Source organism: Benincasa hispida, chromosome 7 (genome assembly GCF_009727055.1).
Source record: "Benincasa hispida cultivar B227 chromosome 7, ASM972705v1, whole genome shotgun sequence".
NCBI classification, from domain to species: Eukaryota; Viridiplantae; Streptophyta; class Magnoliopsida; order Cucurbitales; family Cucurbitaceae; genus Benincasa; species Benincasa hispida.
Genome location: NC_052355.1, coordinates 33,651,696 through 33,677,347, shown reverse-complemented (window position 1 = coordinate 33,677,347; position 25,652 = coordinate 33,651,696). Strand labels below are relative to the sequence as shown.

General features: G+C 38.1%; 1 pseudogene; it reads right to left on the bottom strand.

The window, feature by feature from the left end:
• Positions 1-24,474, bottom strand: part of LOC120081062 — a 35,550-nt pseudogene extending 11,076 nt beyond the window's left edge.
• Between the last annotated feature and the right edge of the window lie 1,178 nt (positions 24,475-25,652).

Genomic DNA, 25,652 nt, shown 5'->3' with positions numbered 1-25,652 from the left:
ACCTATACGATAGGTCTCTGCCATCTCTCACTTGCCCAATCGTGTATATGATTGGTGTTTCCTCCTTCGTCTGCCTCATACCAAGTCTGAACATAGCCCACCCTCTAGATTCTCACACCGAGACTACCAAGGTAGCCTTCTTGGTGGTGTCATACACAACTCGACACTGTCGAGGTTCTGTGGAGGTCGTTCGTGTTGCTGAGAAGGTCGTGACCGAGGCGATCGTTGAGGACGAGCGCAAAGTGTTCATGTTGTGTTGTAGTTGTGTAGATCGAGCATTCGAGGTTGCTATTGTTAAAGCGGTCATGCGAAAGGAGCGTGGAGACGCATCTTCAAATGTTCGTAGAGTTTTCTCTTTGTTCATTTGAGTTTTCATGCTGTAATTTCTTTATTAATTGTATAACCACATGTTTTTGTAGACGACTATAAATGTAATATTCATTCATGAATGTGATTTGGAATTATCTTATTTTCGTTGCTCATGGAAATCCCGGATCCGATTTCCTTCAATTGGTATCAGAGCCAGGTGATGACATGCAGAAATGCATGTCATCTTAGGCCTTTTATTTAGAATTATGAGGGTTGTTGAGAAGAATATGCGGTAATTATGTTAGGAATTCATGAGAAAATGAGCTTGCGATGTTTAGCATGATGAATCTCGACTGACCCATTATTATGTGTTATTATGCGTTCAATGTTCTATTTTTGTAGCTAATGCAAGAAGTGGATGCAAATGCGGAGGCCAAACCACCACATAGACGATCGCATGCGGAGAAACTCTCCATCACAAAGGCGAATGCATTCGATCAACGCATGGGTGTTGCGGTAATCAGTCGCATGCGTCCATCGCGTGGGAGTTGCGCTTGTCAAGCGATTGCGGTCATCGTGTCAAAGTTGCAGTATTAAGCGAATGCGGTCACTGAACGATTACGGCTACACGATAACGCATAATAGAAGGATCAACACAAGGTTGGTGGAATGAACACATCAACATACATCTTGGCAAAATTAAAAGCTGATGTTGACATTTCACCTACCATGTCGTTAGCAGCAGAGATTCAAAAAAGGACTAACACGCCGCGAATGTCAGAATCAAAGCAGTCCATTAATGTTGTCGGCGATCCAAGCTCTATATAAAGAAGCCAATGAGCAGAATTTCAACTCATCCAAGGTTTTCGCTTAAGGTTTGCCTTAAAGCAGATCCTTATGATCCAGAAAAATGCGTGAAAAGAAAGCTAGAGAGTTCTTCATCTCCTTCTTCCATCCCGAATGATGACTGGAGCCTTCAACCAGAGCTAGATCTCGAGAGAGTCAGCTCCACCGCCCATCCATGGCACCACCGGTAGCTTTAATGCACATCCACGGGAAGCAAGACATTACTTTCAGTTGATCATTTCATTTTCCCTTCTTTTCTCATATTGTATTGTATTACATTTTGTGATTAAGGAATTAATACATGATGTGTTCAATGCATTTCTGTGTTTCCTTCGATTCCTCTCCATCTTTCTTTACTTAGCATCCATAACTTCATTGCATCACTTAGTGCATTGCATGAGTGTGTGAGTAAACCTTATTTGCTTAGTGTGAAGCTAACGCAACGCTTGTCTATAAGTAAAGTTAGCAACAACTAACTGTCTGGGAGGGTAAGTGGTTGGTTGCATTAAGCAATGTAAACTATTATTCACTAGAGATAGGAATAATCTTAGGTCAGCTATAAGCCAACACCTAGAATCCACTATCTAAGTGGACTTAATGTCTCCACTATAAGCCAACACCTTCCACTATTTTGTTAGTGGAATTATCCAACAAAAGTTTGGATTTTCCCACTAACTTTAGTCAAAGGGCAAAATAGTCATTTTGTCAAAGTCAAACTTTGACCAAAAAGTCAACATTTTGACTTTTTATGATTTTTTCCGTGTTGACTAATTTTGACCTCCCGAGCATGAATCCGCATTCATTTTCTCGAAATTCAAATCATATTTGAATATAAGGTCGGTCAAAGTTTGACTTTTCAAAGTCAAAAGTCAACTCTTTTTCTTTTTACATCTTTGACCATTTCCATTATTTTCGAGCTTCCGAATATGAACGTATTCATATTCTTGATATTTAAATCAAATTTAAATATTAAAGCTGTATCTCTAAACTGAAAAACCCGACCACTATATTACATATACTTATCGACTTCTCTTTCTTCACCTAATTTGAACAATTTGAATTATTCTATCATACTGTTCTAAGTTTATTCCATATGAGCTAGTAGGGGAACCTAATGGACCTATAGATCATAGGCTCCAATGATCCGAGATTAGTTGGCTAAAACTCTTTTAGACAGAGCTAATCAACATTTATTAACTAACGGGTCATTCCACTATAGTCTCGTAGTTGCAGTCCCCTCACTATAAATATATTTGTGTCCATTTGATATAACCATTGATTAGTAAGCTAATCCTTCACAAGTTGTTCGTAATCTCGACTGGGTCATAAAAACTGTTTTACCCCCAAGACTATATCTTGTTCCTTAAGTTCTACTGATCCTCTAATGAACAATTGGTTTAAGGTCCAACCTATAAATCGAACCCCTCTTGGCCCAAGGAGAGGGTGGGGCCCCTTATTCAAGACCTGGATTCAGTACTAAAGGGAACAACCTATCTACTATCCCTATAACGGGTAGGAGTGAATTCCGTCTTGCACCCTATGTTCCCAGCTATCCACCTCATCTTACCCCTGAAATGGGAGGCTTATTGGCCAGTGATGATGAGCTTCTCTCACCTATACAGATCTAAGGATAATTCCAAGTGAACAAGAGTTCATAATTAGCTGAGGATTAAGATTAAGTTACCTAGGTCATCAATTAACGAAATAGCCAGTTTTATACATAAAACGACATTTAGAACGTAAAAAGTGACTATTTCATAGTTCAGTTTTATGCAAACTCATTATATAGGATGCCCCCACTCACATATTTCTATATGAACGATTCACAATAACATCATTTGTACTAATTACAAAGTGGGCCACATCCATAGCGTCCCCAGAACAAGGCGCCCAACCTTATTCATATACTATAGACCATTTTGGCTATATATTTGAACTTGATCCACCTTTATGTCACTACATAAAGTTTAAACTACATTAAATAGCCTCAGGACCTTAGTTTATTGGACTTAAGATTACAATTTCAATAACAACTTTATCCAAAAACAACACAAAATATGTTTATTAATTTACAAACTACGAGTTTTAGGACATAAAATCCAACAAGGTGACCACACACAATCATATCCTATCTTTAGGATGCATGCGATGCGTTAATAGAAAATAGTGCTTATTCTAACCATAGACTTAAAATCAATAATTCAGAGTTAAAATCCAAAGTAAATGTTACTCTTGGGCAAACCTAAAGGTCATTTAGTTAAAATCCTTAACCGTGTTTTTTCTAAGTAAGCTAAACCCTAGGTTATAAAATACTGAGTGGGAGGAAGAGGAGTATAAGATATGTCTAATTCCACTCACGTTGCTCCCTGTATGTTCACACCGTGAGATTCATGCTTAGCCTCGTGGTGCCCTAGGAGCATCCCCCTTCGAATGGTGTTTGCATGGGTCAATATCAAGGTGAACAGAGAAAGTATTTATAGTAAGTTGGTGAAGGATGTGTGTCAACACGTTCCATGGTCTTTGTCATTGGTTCACACTGTGAGATCATTCTGTACTCCCTCGTGTCGCCTTAGTGCGTCCCCCTTCGGATGGGTTTTGTGCAGTTGGTCATTATCAAGGTGAACTCCAGAAATGGATAGAGTCGCTTTAGGTTTTGTCCCAATCAGATTTTTCCCTTTGGATTGGCCTTTTGGGGTGGACCTCTAGGGCTTAAAATGGCGGGTCACACTTACGGAAGATTGTTAAGCAAGTTAATGATCTCTTGAGTAAATCAATGATGGCTAGTCGTTATAGGAGCAAGAGTTGTTATGGTATTAATGACTGGTTAAGAACTTCTCAATTCAGAGGAGGGATAATTGACCTCTCTTCAACGGCTTTTGTCCTAAACCTTTGAAGCGTCATTGCGAAACTAGATGTCACACGGGGTTCATGTTAGTTTTGTTAAAATATTATAGGATGTTGTTTTTGTTTTACAATGGGTATTTGCTTAAAACCGTAGGTCAATGTGCTTTTCTTTTCAGAAACTCGTTAGTATTTCCATTTAAAGCTTTTAAAATGACCGATTACTTACAGTGGAAAGAATCGTGTGAAACGAATTTCGTAGCAAACGACCTCGATCCCACTACTCTTCAAAAGAGGAGACAAGACAGTAAATATGATTTATTGGTCTTGAAGACGTGTTTGGTAGAGAATGTTGATTCTTCCTGGATCTTCGATTCAGGTGCTACCAATCATGTCAGTTCCTCTTACCAAGGATTCAGTTCCTGGCAAATGTTGCCATAGGGAGAGATGACTCTTCGAGTCGGTACTGGTGAGGTTGTTTCAGCTGTTGCGGTAGGAAGGTTGAAGTTATTTGTTGACAAGAAATGTTATCTCTTACTGGATAATGTTTTTGTAGTTTCTCATATTATGAGGAACTTAATCTCAGTTTCTTGTCTCATTTAGCAAAGCAATACTGTCTCCTTTTCTAAGAATAAAGTATTTATTTTTAAGAATAGAATGGAGATTGGTTATGGTTCAATGAAAAATAACTTATATATACTAAGGTCGTTAGTCATAACAGCTTTGTTTAACACTAAAATGTTCAGTACGACAACAACAGCTAAAAGACTAAAGGTTTCTCCAAAGACAAACACCCATCTTTGGCATCTAAGGTTAGGTCACATCAACCTCAATAGGATTGAGAAGTTGGTGCAAAGTGGACTTCTAAAGAGTTTAGAAGAAAACTCCTTGTCGGTATGTGAATCATGTCTCGAAGGTAAGATGACCAAATAACCTTGGAAAATGTTACAGAGCCAAGGAAGCCTTGGAGCTTGTACATTCAGACCTCTGTAGTCCGATGAATGTTAGAGCTCGAGGTGGGTATGAATATTTCATCTCTTTCATAGATGATTATTCAAGGTTTGGGTATCTCTTCCTAATGCAACGTAAGTTTGAAGCCCTTGACAAGTTCAAGGAGTATAAGGTTGAAGTTGAAAACTTGTTAGGTAAGAAGATAAAAATACTACGATCTGATCGTGGTGAAGATCCAATTCCAGAATTATATGATAGAACATAGGATTGCATCCCAACTCTCGGCCCTTGGTACACCTCAGCAGAATGGTGTATCAGAAAGGAGAAATAGAACCTTGTTGGACATGGTTCGGTCTATGATGGGTTATGCTCATCTTCCAGACTCGTTTTAGGATTATGCAGTACAGACTGCATGTTATATCCTGAATAACGTTCCCTCGAAAAGTTTTTCTGAAACACCTTTTGAGTTATGGAGAGGCCATAAAGGTAGTTTACACCACTTGAATTTTGGGATGTCCGACACATGTGCTAGCGATTAACCCAAGAAGTTGGAACCACGTTGGAAGGTTTGCCTCTTTGTAGGCTACCCCAAGGAAACAAGAGGAGGATACTTCTATGATCCGAGTGAGAACAAAGTGTTTGTTTCCATAAATGCTATCTTTTTGGAAGAAGATCACATGAGGGATCATAAGCCACGAAGTAAGCTCATTTTACGTGAGATCTCAAGTGAGACTGAGACTGCTGAGGGTTCAACAAGAGTTGTTGAACAGCCCGACAGATCAATAAGAGTTGTTGAGGTCGGAACGTCTAATCAACCAGCTCAAGAGTTGAGACTGCCTCGACGTAGTGGGAGGGTTATGAACCCATCGGATGGGTTTGACTGAAGCCCAAAACGTCATTATGAATGATGGGGAGGATACATTGTCTTTTAAGAAAGCAATGGAGCATGTTGACAAAGATGAATGGGTAAAAACCATGAACCAGGAAATGAAGTCTATGTACTTCAATAACGTCTGGGAGATTATTGGTCCACCTGATGGGGTAAGACCTATTGGGTGTAAGTGGATCTATAAGCGAAAGAGGGGCATAGATGGAAAGGTGCAAACCTTTAAGGCTAGACTCGTGGCAAAGGGTTATACCTAGGTTGAGGGAGTTGACTATGAGGAAACTTTCTCACCTATTGTCATGCTCAAGTCTATATGGATTCTCCTGTCCATAGCCACGTTTTATGATTATGAAATATCGAAAATGGATGTCAAGACAACCTTTCTTAATTGTAATCTTGAGAAAACCATCTATATGACTCAACCAGAGGGGTTCATCGTTTCAAATCAAGAGCAAACAGTTTGCAAGCTTAGTAAGGCCATTTATGGACTGAAACAAACATCTAGATCTTGGAACATTAGATTTGTCACTGCTGTTAAATCATTTGGCTTTGACCAAAATGTTGATGAGCCTTGTGTTTACAAGAAGATCATCAACAACTCAGTAGCTTTCCTGGTACTGTATGTGGATGATATCCTACTCATTGAGAATGATGTAGGGTATCTGACTGACATTAAAGGTTGGCTAGCTGCCCAATTCCAAATGAAAGATTTGGGTGAGGCAAAGTATGTTCTCGAGATCAGAGATTCTTGCAAATCGACATCAGGTCAGTGTTTACTCTGAATGGAGGGGCTGTAATCTGGAAAACCATCAAGCAAGGATGCATCACAGACTCCACTATGGAAGCCGAATATGTAGCAGCTTGTGAAACAGCTAAGAAGGCTGTTTGGCTAGGAAGTTCCTTTCAGATTTGGAATTTGTTCCAAATATGGATTTGCCTATCACTCTTTATTGTGATAACAGCGGGGCTGTGGCAAATTCGAAGGAACCTCGAAATCATCGTCGGGTTAAACATATAGAACGAAAATATCACTTGATCAGGGAGATTGTGTATCGCGGTGATGTGATAGTCACGAAGATCGCATTGGAGCACAACGTTACTGATCCCTTTACAAAGGCCTTCATGGCTAAAGTGTTCGAGAGTCACCTGGAGAGTCTGGGTCTGCAGGACATACGACATCTTATCTAGGGCAAGTGGGAGATGATGCTAGGGTATGTCCTAGTTTATTGTATATTGTACATTTTTATATTGTATTGTACATTAGCCTCTTGAGTCATTAGGAAAAGTGGGAGATTGTTGGAATTGGTGTCCCAATTCTCTCGAAGTCTCGTTGTTTTGTAAAGATACACATTGTTTACTGAATAAAATAAATATTTAATTTTCGCATTAACTCATATCCAATAAACAAAGCTCCTTGGTTATTTTATGTGAACTTAAGCATGTATATGTAATACACAAGTGGATCATGCCTTAAGTGATAACCTAAATAGGTTTGTAGTATAAGGATTAAGGTGGGATACCTAATCTTGGTGACACTATGGATACGACCCGCTTTGAAGAGATTTACAAGTGTTGTAAACTACTACAGATGGTAAATTCTAACCATTCATGTTGAGACTGCGAACGGAGGTGTCCTATACAAAGAGTTTGTATAAGACTTGGACCACGAGATGACTAGACTCTGTATATAACGGCGTTGATACTTGATACTTGCATCTCACCTAAACGACCATAAGTGACACGACCTTAATCCTGAGTGTTTTGGGAACTCCTGCCTTTGAGGGCGGTCTTTTGATTAGTATGGGTGAGAGTGGCTAGATTGCCAACTCAATATGCCTACCTTTTTGGGGACTTGTTTGATCTGGGAGCTGGGAACTTAATCCACAAGATGGAATTCACTTCTTTTCCAAAGCAGGAATAAATAGAGAGATTACTCCCTTAAGGGCTGATTCCAGGGTTTGAACATAGTGGCCACAGCTTCTCTCTGAAAGAAAAGACTCAGTCATAGTAGGACTATGACTTATGTTCATTAGAGGGATCAGTGGTACTTAAGGAGACAGATGTAACTATAGGGGCATAACGGTTTTTGGTCCAGTTGTACTTACGAGCGATCTGTGAAGGGTTGTCACACTGCTGATCGATTAAGATGGACACATAATATATTTGTAGTAAGGAGAGTTCAGCTGTCGGTCTTTAGTGGAGTGTCTGGCAGTTAACGGATGGTGGATCTCGTTACTAAAGAGTTTAGTAAGTTATTCACGTACCTTTAGAGCTTCGAGCTATAGGTCCACAAGGTCCCCTTGGTAGCTCAATGGATTTAGTTGAGGATCAGTTATTAGTGTTGATTTGAAATGTTCAAATTGACAAGAGGTAATCGGTATAATGTATGAGATACCTCTAGTGGAAGATTGATGTAAATGAGACTTATATTAAGTACCATAGAATAGAAAAAGAACTATAGTTTATATGTTCCATGAGATGAAATATTAAAATTATAGGTTATAAATATAGTATGATAAGTTGGTTATCATTTATATTTATAATAATATTAATTATTGGATAATTAATTCTTTTTCTTTAATAACCAATTGAGTGGGTGGTTATTGGATTCATGGTAACCGTGAGATAAAAGGAAAATGGTTTTCCTAATTTTAGTAAATGTTGAAAAGGTTTTTGAGATTTCTCTCGGTAAAAAGAATCTCACGGAGTTGTCAAGTATATATAGATTTACTAAACGACAGCTTGGGCTAGCTAAACGATCATGCAGTGGTGAGCTAAACGATCATACAATATTTACCAAACGATCGCATAGCTTTTTTTAGACAATTGCTTACCCAAAGTAAGCGATCGTGTAGTGTTTGTAGGTGATAGACCGAGCTAAACGATTGCATAGCTTTTGTTAGACGATCGCATAGCTTTAGCTAAACGATTGGGCATCGACCTATACGATAGGTCTCCGCCATCTCCCACTTGCCCAGTCGTGTACACGATCGGTGTTTCCTCCTTCGTCTGCCTCATAGCAAGTTCAAACAGAGCCCACCCTCTGAATTCTCACACCGAGAATACCAAGGTAGCCTTCTTGGTGGTGTCATACTCAACTTGACACCGTCGAGGTTCTATAGAGGTCGTTCATGTTGCTGAGGAGGTCGTGACCGAGGTGATCATTGAGAACGAGCATGAAGTGTTCGTGCTGTGTTACGGCCGTGTAGATCGAGCATTCGAGGTTGTTGTTGTTCGAGTAGTCGTGCGCAAAGGAGCGTGGAGACGCATCTTCAAATGTTTGTAAAGTTTTCTCTTTTTTCATTTGAGTTTTCATGCTGTAATTTCTTTATTAATTCTATAACCGCATGTTTTTGTAGATGACTATAAATGTAATGTTCATTCATGATTGTGATTTGGAATTATCTTCATTAAGAACCCATCCTTGTCATCCCTTCCACTCCCGATGCATGCCACCTCTTTCTTGTGGATATTTTAAGTGTTTTCCTCTCGTTGAGACACCACCTACTTGCATGTAAGTAGGTTGTGTCTTCACCAAAACCTATCCAACGCATGCCAACCTTTGATGTGGTCGTCCCAAGTTTTGCGTGCTCAACTTTGCTGCACAGACTTCTACCACCTACTTAGGTTAATTACAACCTCATTTGGTTAAGCCACGTTTCTCACTTCGTTTTCATAGTAGCCTTGCTCAATGCATAGAGGCCTCTTGTTGGACGCATGGTCCCCTCTTCCATGTGTTCAACTTTTCCGTTTCTTCCTTCTTAGATCTAACTTCCTTCTCATAACATGGTTTCTTCCCTTGATTGTGTCCTAAGTGTCAAAAATTGTACAACCATGTGCCCACTTTATTCCCTATGCGCCTAACCACCAATTTTTCCCTAGGGCTTCTTCACTTATGTCTTATGTTGTCCAACACTTAGTCCAATTTTCACCCTAAGTTTCTATGTGCGTCCATCTTCCAAGGACTATGTGTCCAACCCTATAGCTTATACTTGGTTCTTCATAGTTCAACGCATGATCCTTCCAGACTTAACCAATTTCTTTCCCATGCATTCACTTAACCCTAGGCATCCCAAAAAGATCCTTTTTTTGCATCCAAGTCCCTCTAATATGCATCCTAAAGGAACTCTTATACAATAGTACCTCTTAGCGAAAGCGAATCTTTCCAAAGACATTGTGACATAATTACCACATTTACATTCAAACATACAAATATGCATCAAACTATAAATTACCAGCATACATTAAAATAACAAACACGAGAACAAGAAAACTTACCTTGAAGACTCTCTTCAGTAGAAATCTCGCTATCTCCAAGCGAATGAGCTCCTCTCGTTCTCGCTGGATCGGCAAGCCAATCGCTCAGCAACACCACCACTCGTCTACCAAGAACGGTCTTCACACGAACAGAAGGAAATGGAGATGACACCACCACTTGGAACCCTTAGTATTCTCAGTGTGAGAATCCAAAGAGTGGGCTCTGTTCGAATTTGGTAGAGAGTAGGAGGAGAGAAAGATCATATACAACGATCAAGCAAGTGAGAGATGGTTGCGTCTATCGTATAGACAAAATGCTTGATCGTTTAGGTGAGGTACATGATCGTGTAGGAAAAGGGCAACGATCGTCTATACGATCATTTAGTAAATGCTCGGACGCTAAGCGATTGTTTAGAAAGATGGCATGCTCGTTTAGTAAAAGCGAGCTATCGTATAGTCTCTGAATTTACTGAGCGATGGGCAGTAAACACACCGTTAACAATTAACCGTGATCTTTCGATTATCTTGCAAAATTGAAAACAATTTTCATTTTATTCTTCAGTTACGAAAATTGAATCAAACTTCCCACTAACGCACGGTTATGGAGAAAATGCGGCATGCACAATTATCTCATAATTGTCAAAATAAAATAATAAATATAATCATATTATATTCATTAACCTATAGTTTAATTCCATATATCAACCTTAGTGTTTTCTCCTTCACTAGATATAAATCATATTTATATCCATTTTCCTCCATTTAATGTATCTCATATATAAAGTCAATCATATATATATAATTAACCAGTTCAGTCATACTATATATAATCGAACTCCCTCTTGTCAATTTGAACATTTCAAACTGACCCAAAAACTGATTCTCAACTTGAATCCATTAAGCTACCAAGGGGACCTTATGAATCTATGGCTCGAAGCTCCAACGGTATTTGAATAATTAACTAAACTCTTTAGCCACGAGATCCACCATCCGTTAATTGCCAGACATTCCACTAAATACTAACAACTAAACTCTTCTTACCACAGTATATTTATGTGTCCGTCGGATATAATCAATCAACAGTACGATAACCCTTCACAGATGATTGTAAGTACAGCTGGGCCAATTTACCATTTTGCCCTTGTAGTTACATCTAACTCCTTAAGTACCATTGATCCCTCTAATGAACAATACAACATAGTCCTACTATGTGTGGACACCTTTCAGGCCATGAGAAGGTGTGTGGCGCCACATCGTTCAAGCCCGAGATCAGCCTTTAAGGGAGCAATCTATCTACTTACCCCTACTTTGGGGAATAAGTGAATTCTATTTTGTGCAGCTGAATTCCCAGCTCCCAAATTAGACGAATCCCCAAAGTGGTAGGTTTGAATCGGCGACCTAGCCACTCGTACCCATACAAATCAAAAGACCGCAAGTCACAACACTTGTGACCATTCCACAAAGCGGGTCACATCCATAGCGTTACCAGGATAAGGTTTCCCTCCTATATCTATATACTACTAACCATTTTGGTTATCACTTAAGACATGATCCACTTGTATGTCACCACATACATGCTTAAGTTACATAATGATAACCAGGGATTTTAGTTTATGGTTTGTGGTAAAGAAAATAAAACATCCAATGTGCAAAATCGAGTAGTAAAGTAAATATCATATATTATACATCACAAGCATTCGTACAAACTGTGTTTACAAACTACAGGACACGAGACTTTAGAACATCATCCCCAACAACATGTCTAATCTTATCCTAGTATGCGCCCAAGTCTTCCTCCTCTTTTCACAATATGTTCCACTTGAAATATCTTATCCAAGGTTAAGCCCCTACTTCTCATATCCTTAGTACTTAGTTAATTATTCACTTTCCTAGACCAACTTGGAGTTTCTTAAAGTTCACATCATAGTTCCTTATTCTCATAGCATACTTCTCTATGCTCATAACATAACTCTTCTCTCATAGTATAGTTTTCCTCAATTTCATAGTATAACTTCCAAGATGCCTTCCACATGTCCAAGGTAACTTCTTTATGTGTCCAAGTTGTTCGACTAGGGTTACTTGGAGGTCTTCTATGTGTCTAACTTGCTCCATGCATCCCACACTATGTGCCCAAGATAGTGTTCCTATATTATGAGTTAAACTTCTTAGTCTATGCTACGAAATTATGCTATTATGCTATGACCTCACTTGCTATGCTATAAATCTACCGACTATTTTAGGTAACATTCCTTATTCTTCCCTATGCTATGAATTCAACTCTTATTTTCATAGCATAGTTTGGACACTTAGTCAAATTTTTTACCCCAATCATTTTATGTTTCCAACACTTAGAAAGTTTTCCTTCCTCTAAGGTATAGTTTAGGTACTTAGCCAATCTTTTCCCTTCAAGGCTTTTAATTCTAAATTCTCCTCTCAACCTAAGGAATCCCATGAGGACTCAGGTGTTACAATTCTATCCCCTAAAAAAAATTTGTCCTCGAAATTTCTTTTGCAATTTAATAATAACTTATGAAAAGAGATTTTATTTATAAAAACAAGTTTTGTTCAGACAGTATTTACATACTTTAACACCTACAGTTTTGGGTTTTTACCCTTGTTTGTTAAGGGATCGAATCCCGCGGCGGAAGTGTTTGTGTGAGAAAGCCTTGTATCCCGCAATTCGATTTTTACATAAACAAATTCAGTATATTAAAACAAAATATAAACATGTAATATAGCATGCTTTAGAGAAAAAGATTAGAACCATTTTTACCTTTGTAGATTCCTAATCTTCACAAACAATCATCTCAAAGTTCAACGAACGACTCCTCCAATGATCTTGATCACGAACGATTTCTTGAACAATCTCGAACACTACCACGAGAGTAGCCTAATTATTCTCTAGGATTCCAATAGAGGGATAGGTGGTATCCAACTATTAGGAGAGAGAGAGAAGAAAAGGGTTTTGGAGAGTAAAGAGAATTCTCTTTGTGGCTTAGGGATAATTTTACACAATAATACTTTGTTTTGTGTGTTGTCAGTATATGTGTCAGTGTCTCCCAAAGGGGTCATAGGGAGGTCTTTATATAGAGAAGAGTCAAGCAATTTTCCTAATCTTTTTCTTATTTCCTTTTTTCATAATTAATTAAATAAATAACACTTATTTAATTAATTAGCATAATTAACTAACACTTATTTAATTTAATTTGCATATTAATTAAATAACTATTTATACATTAAATATAATTTAATGTATATATATTTAATTATCATAAACATCGTTATGTATGTGTGCAATACCTCTCTATTAGTTAATTATTTGTGAATCTAATTCACTTGAAGTAATTAATTAAATCGTATTCTAATATTACTTTCCAATTTAATTTGAATTGTAGATCATATCCATGATCAATTATATATTAATCACGTTAATATATGGTTTCTTCAAATTAATTTGAACAACTCAAATCATCCCTCTTAAATATCCTTTAGTGAGCTAACAAGGAAACTTGATGGACCTGTAGATCAGAAGCTCCAATGATATGAGATTAATTGGCTAAATTCATTAACCAAGTTAATCAATATTTGTTAACTGTGGGTACATTCAACTAAAGACCCACAACTGCACTCTTCTCACTATAGACATATTTATGTGTCCACGGATATAGGCCAATAACAATAAGTTAGTCCTTCACGAGTGTTCTAACTTCAATTGGGTCAAGCTACTGTTTTACCCTTAGGTTATCTCCAATTCCTTAAGTACCAATGCTCCTCTAATAAACAACCTATTTATGGTCAAATCAATAAACAGAAACCCCTCTTGGGCCAATGAAAGGGTAGGGCCATTTATTCAAGCCCTAGAGACACCACTTAAGGGAACACTCATCTATTTACCCTTAGGGCGAGAAGGAGTGAGTTCCATCTTGTATTATTATATTCCCAGCTTTTCACTCGGTCTTGTCCCCAAAATTGTAGGCATATTGGGTCAATGAAAACTGGCCACTATCACCTATACAAAGCAAAGGACAATCCCTCGTGAACAGTGATAAAGAGTTAGCATGCAATTAGTGGAAGAAATCAAGATCATTAAGCACTCTAATTCATTGATTTTAGAGTCAAATTAAGAAATTTTATCAAATAATAGGAGGGTTTCATAATAACTCACCTTTGAAGACTTCAAACTTCAAATTCAGCTTCAATCTCCTCAGCAACAAAATTCAAATATCCAATTTTAAATAATATTAATCCATATAATTAATTTTATATAAAATTAATTTAAATAATTAATTAAACAATTTAGTTAATTTAAAATAATTTAATATCCAACATTAAATTATTTACACTACAAATTCTACAATTATGAATCTCTATTCATGAAATTAATATTTAAATCAAATTTAAATATTAACCAATTATTTAATTTCGTTTAACTCGGTAATTAAACGTATAATTACATCATATATAATTATTAATTCCCTTAATTCGAATTTGAATATTTCAAATTGAATTCATCACTCTATTCTAAGGTTTATTCTATTTGTGAGCTAGTAAGAGGATCTTATGGACCTACAAATCATGGACTCCAACAATCCGAGATTAACCGGCTAAACTCTTTAAACTGAACTAATCAACTATCGTTAACTACTAGGTCACTCTACTAAAGCCCAGTAGTTGCATTCTCATCACTGTAGATATAATTGTGTCCACTTGATATAATCATAATCAGTAAGTTAATTCTTCACAAGCCGTTCATATTTACAGCTAGGTCAAAATTACCATTTTACTCCTGTAATACATCTTGTTCCTTAAGTCTCCGATGATCTTCTATTGAACAATTGGTTTATGGTCATAACAATAAACCATATTCCTGATGGAATACGAGACATACGCAGTGGAATTGGGACTTAATTACACTCTAATTGCTTCTAAATTAAAGGATAATAACATGCAATTGAAGGAAAAACAGTGAATTAAAAGTGTAGAGATGCTACCTTTGAAGCTCTCGAAAGCCGCTTCTCCTTGTTGAATCTCGACCTCAACTCTAGTGGTGGTCCAAAAGAGTTCGGGTCGAGATTCAACGAGGAGAAGCGGCTTTCGGGAGCTTCAAAGGTAGCATCTCTACACTTTTAATTCATTGTTTTTTTTTCAATTGCATGTTATTATCCTTTAATTTAGAAGCAATTAAAGTGTAATTAGGTCCCAATTCCACTGTGTATGTCTCGTATTCCATCATGTGGTATCAGAGCATACTAGAATTACTCTCAATTGCTTTTGGTGGGTGTTTTTTTCCTATCTATTCAAGTGTTGAATGAAATGGGAACTAAAGTGGATTTATTATGATTTTGGCATTTTTCTCTTTAAATTTCTTATGGAAATTTGTAATTACTCACTTGTTCTTTTAGACCACCACTAGAGTTGACCTACTATCCTCTGGACTCAGAACCGAGTTGTGGGACCTGGTGGATAAAGAGAACCGAGAGAGAGAAAAGAGATGAAAATAAGGAATGGAATTTTGAGTAGGTTTGGGTGTTTCCTTTTTTCTTCACAAAGTTGTAATTTTCCAGCCCAAAGTATCAGAAAACTAATTTTCAAAATGGCAAAAAAGTCTTTTAACTAAATTGAAAAGCCCAATTTATAGAAAAAAGGCATGCAAAAATTGTATGAAAAACATCACAAAAAAACAACACCTAGAATCCACCACTTAGTGGGCTTAATGTCTCCACTATAAGCCAACACCTAGCCCACTATTTTGTTAGTGGAATTATCCAACAAAAGTTTGGATTTTCCCACTAATTATAGTCAAAGGGCAAAATAGTCATTTGGTCAAAGTCACTTTGATCAAAAAGTCAACATTTTGACTTTTTATGATTTTTTCCGTGTTGACTAATTTTAACCTCCCGAGTATGAATCCACATTCATTTTCTCAAAATTCAAATCACATTTGACTATAAAGTCGGTCAAAGTTTTGACTTTTCAAAGTCAAAAGTCAACTCTTTGACTTTTTACAACTTTGACCATTTCCATTATTTCTGAGCTTCCAAATATGAACATATTCATATTCTTGATATTTAAATCACATTTAAATATTAAAGTTGTATTTCTAAGCTGAAAAACCCGACCACTATATCACATATACTTATCGACTTCTCTCTCTCTCTACCTAATTCGAATAATTCGAATTATTCTATCATACTGTTCTAAGTTTATTCCATATGAGCTAGTAGGGGAACCTAATGGACCTATAGATCATGGGCTCCAACGATCTGAAATTAGCTAGCTAAACTCTTTAGATGGAGTTAATCAACATTCGTTAACTAACGAGTCATTCCACTAAAGTCCCGTAGTTGCACTCCCCTCACTATAGATATATTTGTGTCCATTTGATATAACCATGATTATTAAGTTAATCCTTCACAGGTTGTTCGTAATCTCGGTTGGGTCATAAAAACCGTTTTACCCTCAAGACTATATCTTGTTTCTTAAGTTCCACTGATCCTTTAAAGAACAATTAGTTTAAGGTCCAACCTATAAACTGAACCCCTCTCGTGCCAAGGAAAGGGTGGGGCCCCTTATTCAAGAACTGGATTCAGTACTAAAGGGAATAACCTATCTATTATCCCTATAACGGGTAGGAGTGAATTCCGTCTTGCACCTTATGTTTCCAGCTATCCACCTGATCTTACCTCTAAGATGGGAGGCTTATTGGGCCAACAATGATGAGCTACCCTCACCTATGTAGATCTAAGGATAATTCCGAGTGAACAGGAGTTCATAGTTAGCTTAGGATTAAGATTAAGTTACCTAGGTCATCAATTAACGAAATAGTCAGTTTTATACATAAAACGACATGTAGAACGTAAAAAGTGACTATTTCATGGTTCAGTCTTATATAAACTCATTGCATAGGATGCCCCCATTCACATATCTCTATATGAACGATTCAGGATCACATTGTTTGTACTAACTACAAAGTGGGCCACATCCATAGTGTCTCCAGAACAAGGCGCCCAACCTTATTCATATACTATAGACCATTTTGGCTATATATTTGAACTTGATCCACATTTATGTCACTACATAAAGTTCAAATTACATTAAATAGCTTCAGAACCTTAGTTTATTTGATTTCAAGATTACAATTTCAATAACAACTTTATCGAAAAACAAAACAGAATATATTTATTAATTTACAAACTACGAGTTTTAGGACATAAAATCCAACAATTTCCTCTTTTCATGAGAGGGCAGAGCCCCTTTGTTCAAGACCAGGAATCAGTATTTAAGGGGACGACCTACCTACTAACCCTAAGATGAGTATGAATAAATTCTTTCTTGTAGGACTATGTCCCAAACTATCTATCTGGTCTTACCCCTAAAATGGGAGGCTTATTGAGTGGTGATGTTGAACCACTCTCACCCATGCAGATTAAAGAATAATTCCGAATAAACAAGTGTACATAATTAGCTCAAGACTAAGATTAAGTTACCTTAGGTTATCGAATTGAAATAGTACAGTTTTAATAGTAAACGGTCATTATAAAGAAAATGGCCTATTTCGTGGTCTAATTTTATGCAAACATCTTTTGCATAGGATGCCCTCACTCACATGTCTCTACATAAACGATTTTGGGATCACATCATTTGTATCAATATACAAAGAGGGTTGTATCCATAGTGTCCTCAGGATCAGGTATCCAATCTTATCCATATGCTTATAGACCTTTTTGGCCATATACTAAAACTTGATCCTCTTTATGTCTCTACATAAAGTTTAAGTATTCATATTATAGCCATGAGTTAGTTTATTGGATTTACAAAATAATGTAATTCAATGACACCTTAATCGATATAAATTTCAATAAGAATTTTATTGTGAACAAAATATGTTTAATGTTACAAACTACGAGTTTTTAGGACATTCCCAACAAACAGGAGTTCATAATATACTTAGGATTAAGACTAAGTTGCTTCTTATTGAAATAAGAACCTAACTAGTTAACGGTGGTGTTACATCTAGTGGTCACTATTTAACAGTCCAGTCTTATGTAAACGTATTGCATAGGATACCCCCACTCGTATGTCAACTACATGAACACGTTGGATCATTGCATTGTATCAAATACAAAGTGGCCCGTATCCAAAATGTTACCAAGATAACGTACCCAACCTTATCCCTACACTATAGACCCCTTTAGGTGTATCTTGAACATTGATCCCTGTATAGTTCAAGACTCATAAAGCAACATTGGATGTTAGTTTATTGGATTTAGGGTTATTAAGATAAAATGGACAGACCACACAAACAATAACATTCATTGAATTAACATCTATAACTCTTTATTGATGACGATCAATTAATAAAATTTACTATCTACGAGTTTTAGGGCACAAAGCCCAATAGCGGTTCCTACTCCATTTGAGTCATGGCATACAATTTTCCTGGATTTCGTGACGATTCAACTACTCCCTTTTGCTTTAACCCGTCTGGTTGTCCTCCACCTACCATTGTTGGTCCCATACCCTGATTCACCGTTTGGGAAGTGGCCTTTCCATCTCCCATCGCCAATTGTTGAGGAACTCTTATCAAAGAGCACCTCTGAGCGGAAGCAAGATCGTCCCAAACTCATTGTGATAGAATTACACAATCAAAACGACTAGTTATGCATTAACAAAAAATTACGACATGCTTTGAAACCTTAAACAACAAAGAGAACAAGATACATACCAGTTGAAGAACACTTCTTCACAGAAAACTCGCTCTCATCAACGGACTGCACCTCTCGCTCTCGTTGACATTGTCTAAGCTATCATCCACCAAATCACAACATCGTCTACCCACGAACAGACTCCTCACGAACAAGGCAGCAGGGAAGACACCACCACTCGGAACCCTCGGTATTCTCGGAGTGAGAATCTAGGAGGTGTGGGCTATGTTGGATTTGGTAGAGGGAAGAAGGAAGGAACGATCGTTTACCACGACCAAGCAAGTGGGAGATATCGGGAGTCTATCATATAGACAGATGCTTGATCGTTTAGGTAAAGGTACATGATCGTGTAGTAAAAGGGGCTTGATTGTATAGATAATCATTTAGTAAAACGCTCGGGTGCACGATTGCTTAGAAAAATGTTAAATATCACTTGTTATGTGATCGTCTAGACGATCGTTTAGGAAATTCTATGCGATCGTTTAGTAAAACACGCGTGTACACGATCGATTAGAAAACTCTGAGATGTCATGTATGCTCTCAATTTGCTAGGCAATAGGCAGTATACACAATCGGTGAGCAAATGTCTGATTCCTTGAAAAATGAAAACCATTTTCATTTTATCTTTTTGTTACGAAAACTGAATGCAACCTCCCACTAACTCATTCGGTTATAGAGAAAAAGCCACCACAATTATCCCATAATCATTTAATTAAAAAATAAATATAATATTATTATATTTATAACCTATGGTTTAATATCACATCATATGCAATACATCAACAATAGTCTTTTTATCCTCCACTAGATATAAATCATATTTATATTCTTTTACTCCAATTAATGTATCTCATACATCATGTCAACTATATCATATATAATTGACCATGTCAATCATATCATATATAATCAAACTCCCTCTTGTCAATTTGAATATTTCAAACTAACCTAAAAACTGATTCTCAACTTGAATCCATTGAGCTACCAAGGGAACCTTATGGACATATGGCTCGAAACTCCAATGGTACATGAATAGCTAACTAAACTCTTTAGCCACGAGATCCACCATTCGTTAACCGCCAGACATTCCAATAAAGACCGAAAGCTGCACTCTTCTCACCACAGATATATTTGTGTCCATCGGATATAACCAATGAACAGTACGATAACTCTTCACAGATGCTCGTAAGTACAGCTGGGCCAATTTACTGTTTTTCCCCTTTAGTTACATTTAACTCCTTAAGTACCACCGATCCCTCTAATGAACAATACATCATAGTCCTACTATGAGTGGAAACCTCTCGGCCATGAGAAGGTGTGTGGCACCACATCCTTCAAGCCCCAAAATCAGCCCTTAAGGGAGCAATCTATCTACTTACCCCTGCTTCGGATAAAGAGTGAATTCCAAATTACGTAGCTGAGTTCCCAGCTCCCCAATCAGACGAATCCCCAAAGTGGTAGGTTTGAGTTGGCAATTTCACCATCACACCTATGCAAATCAAAGAACCGCCCTTAAAGGCAAGAGTTCCCATCTCACTCAAAATTAAGGTCATGTTACCTATGGTCATCCTAGTGAAGCGAAATCTCTGTCATGAACAACGTTATATAACGAGACTATACACTTCATGGTCCGGTCTTATATAAACTCCTTTTTATAGGACACCCCGTTCACATGTCTCCACATGAATGATCCGGATCAGACCATCTGTAGCACATCACAACACTTGTAACTATCTACAAAGCAGGCCACATCCGTAGTGTCACAAGGATAAGGTTTCCCTTCTATATCCATATACTACAAACAATTTTGGTTATCGCTTAAGGCATGATCCACTTTTATGTCTCCACATACATGCTTAAGTTACAATGACAACAAGGGATCTTAGTTTATTGGTTTGTGGTAAAGCAAATAAAACGTGTTTTATAAACAGCAGTGAATAAAATATCTCATATTATTACATCACAAGCGTTTGTTCAATACAGTTGTTTACAAATTACAGGACCCAACGAGAGTTTAGGGCATCAACCCCAACATTATGGTCCTTGGGACTATGAGCCTCACTATTCTTGGCGGGAGGAGTCCTTTGGCCATTGACACTCAAGATGGCAACAGGGCTTTGGCGGCCAAGATTTCATAGCACCACACTGGTCGACTCATGCTCAATCTTCAGAGTTAGGTATGTCTTTAGAGGCTTTGGCTAAGGAACTTACTAACAGAACTTTTAAGTTTGAGCAGGACAACCTTCGTAGGCAACAAGAGTTTGAGTGCATCCAGCAAGAGAGTCTTCGCTCTGAGGTTGAGGGTAGGTGTCACACCCCGCTCCAGACTACCCTCTTAGCCTAGAGAAGGGCATGACTGCAATAGTTATCAACCCTGTGGCTGACACTTACTGCCTACTAATTGTTGTGGAATAACTCTGATACCAATATAAAACTCATATACAGGGAATATCTTTAGGCCAAAATTTATTAATTTAGAAGCATAACATATTTAGAGTTATTACAACACTAGATTCACAAGTCCTAAAACCCACAAACCCTAGTCCTTATATGAACAACAGTAACATGTGTACCTGTCTCTTATACACATCTAGATGTGTATAAGAGACAGTGGCAGAGCAGATGCAAAGCTATCTTCAGAGGGTTTGACCACTACCTGGGGGGGAAGAAAACATTTGAAAACGGGGTGAGCTTACGCCCAGTGAGTGACTTAAGAAAGATAATTGATTCTTATGCAAAATCTCAATAAAGAGTTTAACTGAAATATAAGCTTCTACAGTACTTGTACTGCAGTATAAACATTTTCCAAGCATAGAACATATAAAGCTGTTTTAATCATAAAACAGTAAAACTATTTCTTAGTTGAGGATAACCCTACAATGGGTAAAACAATCCCAACACCAACTACCAGTCAAGAGAGAACCCTTTTGCTCAATCTCTAACTCTACCTACATGCACGTGGCTATACTAAGTACCGTCATACCTTAGGTACTTCTGCTCAGATACCTTCTCAAATGTCCTTCAGTATCTAGCTGGGCAGATACCTTCTCAAATGTCCTTTGGTATCGTGTTTTAAGTAAAACTAGACATAAATGACTTTCTCTTTAAAGCATGTAAAGTATAACACATATAAAAACATGGCTTTAAAGATACTAACGCATGTTACACATATAAATAACTTTTTAACAAACTTCTCACTCATGCATACGTCTAAAACATAATTTATAGCTTGCTTGGAAATCACTTTGTAAAACTAGTTGTCATGAGAATATTCTTCTTTAAAACATACTTTCTATAACACATTGTCATAAAAAATTTAAGCAAATTTTTTAGTCAAAACGTTTTAGCCACTCATCTTGATTACTTAGGAGCTTTTCACTCTAGTAGCTCCCTTTTCTACCTCGGGCTCCCTTTTCACCCTAGAATCCAAATTCAATTTCAGCTCCATTTACTCATAGTTCTAAATATTGTTTTTGAGATACTTCCTTCTAAAAACATATTCTAAAATGTCTCATAAAGCTTACCCTAAAATTTGAGCTCATAACTCCTCGTGGTTTGGCCGGAATCATAGAATCTTTATAACTGGCTCAGACTGATCCGACAGCCTGACCCTTCTGTATTCTTCTCAATTCCAGCCTGATCCCTTCGAGCTTTTCTTCAGGCAGCCCTACCCTGAAAACGAGACTTTCAGATCTTTTAGGTGGCTTTGGAATCACTCCAAATGCACAAGTAAATTGGGAGAACTTCTCGTCCCAAGTTGATGCGTCCTCTTTAGACCTCACTGTCCAATATGTCCTCTATGTCTAACACATGGATTTAGCTCCAACACAAGGTTTGCTCAACTTTCACACTCTTTTTATGGTATTTCTGAATTGTGAACTAAAAATGAAGTCTCTTGGCTCTATTTTTAGGCGTCCAAACCTTCTTCGGAGTTGACACCGCCTACTTGGCTACATGGCCAATTGTCTCCTTCTCACCCCATCAACGCAATGTTGTGATCATCACAAGCTAAGTGTTTTCTTCCCACCTTGCCAACGCATGGGCCTCCAATCTGATGCCACCACCTCAAATTCTTAAGGCTTAAGGCTTTCCTCCCAAGAAGACACATGGTTTTGATGATGTTATCCTGATGATTTCATCCTTGTATGCATCCAACTCTTGGTTGCTCAATGCCTAGTCTATCAGCAACGCATAGCCTCTTCTCAATGTATAATAAGCCAATTCACTATCATGGCAATTCAACTTAGCCATCACAAGGAGCTAACCATCACCAACGCATAGGTTGACCGTCCATTTTTGACACATGGCTCACTCGCACGGCTTATTTGGCATGGGCACATGATGCTGGCCACAAATGCATAGGCGCGCTGCATAGGCTGGCTGCTCGACACATGGGTGCACTGGCCGTTCGATGCATGGGTGTGCTTGGCCGCATGGGCTGCGTGCGGCGCCTTGACGCTTGGCCGGGTGCTTAGGCACATGGGCGTGTTACTTTGACGCATGGGTGTGCGGCGTGTGCTGGCCATCGCTCGCTCACTCGCATAGGTGCATGGCATGGGCTGCTCGATAGGGTGCTCACCACATGGGCGTGGTTGCTCGACAGTGCGCTCAATGCATGGGCGTGGCCGCTCGGCAGTGCGCTCAACACACGGGCGTATCCACTCGACGCATGCGTCTGAATGATGTTGATCGACGCATGACCTGGGCGCTGGGCGCTGGCTGAGGCTACTCGATGCATGGCCTAGGCATTGGCCGAGGCTACTCGACGCATGGCCTGTCTTTACATGCATGCCTCGCCCACCTGTGTGTCATCCAACGTATTATCTCTCTTTTTCCTTCTTCAGCCGCATGCCTTCACCAACCACTCTTCCAACACATCAACACCACCCTTCCAACGCATCAACACACAAAATTTATACTTAGCCAAATTTCCAAATTTTTCCCAAAAGTTAAACTTCCAAATTTCCTTTTTTTCTTCTAATCTCCACTTTTCCTCTACCATTCCACATTATTTTCCACATCAATCTACTCATCACACTAGTCTTAGTAAGGAACATTCTCAAGTAGAGAAATTAGGATTTCGGGGTTCACGTTTACCTCCCCCTTATAAAAATTTCGTTCTCGAAATTTCGCTACAAGTCTGTCAACTAAACAACTGCGGGTACTTGTTTCTGATTTTCTCTTCAGCTTCTTATGTTGCTTCTTCCGTGCTATGGTTTCGCCATAGTACTTTTACCAATGGGATTGTCTTATTCCTTAAGACCTGTTCCTTTTTGTCAAGAATCTTCACTGGTTCCTCTTCATAAGACAAATTCTCTTTCAACTATACCGGTTGCTTAGGCAATACATGGGTAGGATATGGCACGTACTTTCTATTATCTCATAAGGTCCAATATATCTTGGGCTTAATTTTCCTTTCCTACCGAATCTGAGTATTCCCTTCCATGGAGATAACTTCAGAAATACTTTGTCACCAACATCAAACTCTAATTCTCTTCTTCGCTTATCAGCGTAACTCTTTTGCCTATCCCGAGCCGCTTTAAGATTATCTCTTATAGTCTTAACGTTGTCTGATGTTTGTTGTACAAGTTCTCGACCTAGTAATTTCCTTTCACCAACTTCATTCCAGTATATCGAAGTTCTACATAGCCTTCCGTATAGTGCCTCATACGGTGCCATCCCGATACTCGAATGGTAACTGTTGTTATACGCAAATTCAATTAACGACAGATGTGTATCCCAACTGCCCTTAAATTGCAACACACATGCTCTCAGCATGTCCTCTAATGTCTGTATTGTCCGTTCAGACTGACCATCCGTCTGTGGATGAAAAGCAGTACTAAAATATAACTTGGTTCTCATAGCTTTCTGCAAACTAGGCCAAAACTTTGATGTAAATATGGAGTCTCGATCTGATACAATTAAGTAACTTTAACAGGTAAAAACTTAGTTGTCTTTGTCAATCTATCCACAATTACCCATATACCATCATAGCTCGCTGGTGTCTTAGGTAATCCAAACAAGAAATCCATCGTAATATGCTCCCATTTCCACTCTGGTACGGGGAATGGATTAAGTAATCCTGCTGGCCTTTGTCTTTCTAGTTTAACTTGTTGACATATTAGGCACCTGTCAACATACTCTGATATCTCCTTTTTCATACCAGGCCACCAATACGATCTCTTTAATGTTCTGTACATCTTCATACTGCCGGGATGCATAGCATAGGTCGAACTATGTGCTTCCTCTAGAATAGCTTATTTAAGTGCTAAGTTCTTAGGTACGCAAATCCTACCTTCTTTCAATAGCACTCTGTCAGCTCTTAATTGGTAGTCCGTCCTCAATCTTTTATCTACTTCTTCAGCTAACTTCTGAAAATCAGAATCTTTTAATTGCTCACATAGAATATCTTCTACGAGTGTAGGACGCACTTGAAATGAAGCTAATAATCCTCCTTTTTGACCGATTGATAATGCTGCCCTAGCATTATACAACTCATGAATCAGTGTACCCTTCACTGAATTGATACTAGCTCTCGCTGATCTAGTTTTTCGACTTAAAGCATCAACTACTACATTTTCTTTACCTGGGTGATAGTCAATGGTACAGTCATAGTCTTTGATCAATTCGAGTCATCTTCCCTATCTCAAGTTTAGTTCTTTCTAATCAAAGATATGCTTTAGACTTTTATGATCCATGAATATATGACATCGCTCACCAAACAGGTAATGTATCCACAACTTTAGAGCTAACACAACTGCAGCTAACTCCAAATCATGTGTAGGGTAGTTACATTCATGCTTCTTTAACTGTCGAGAAGCATAAGCTACTACCTTTCCCTCCTGCATCAGCATACA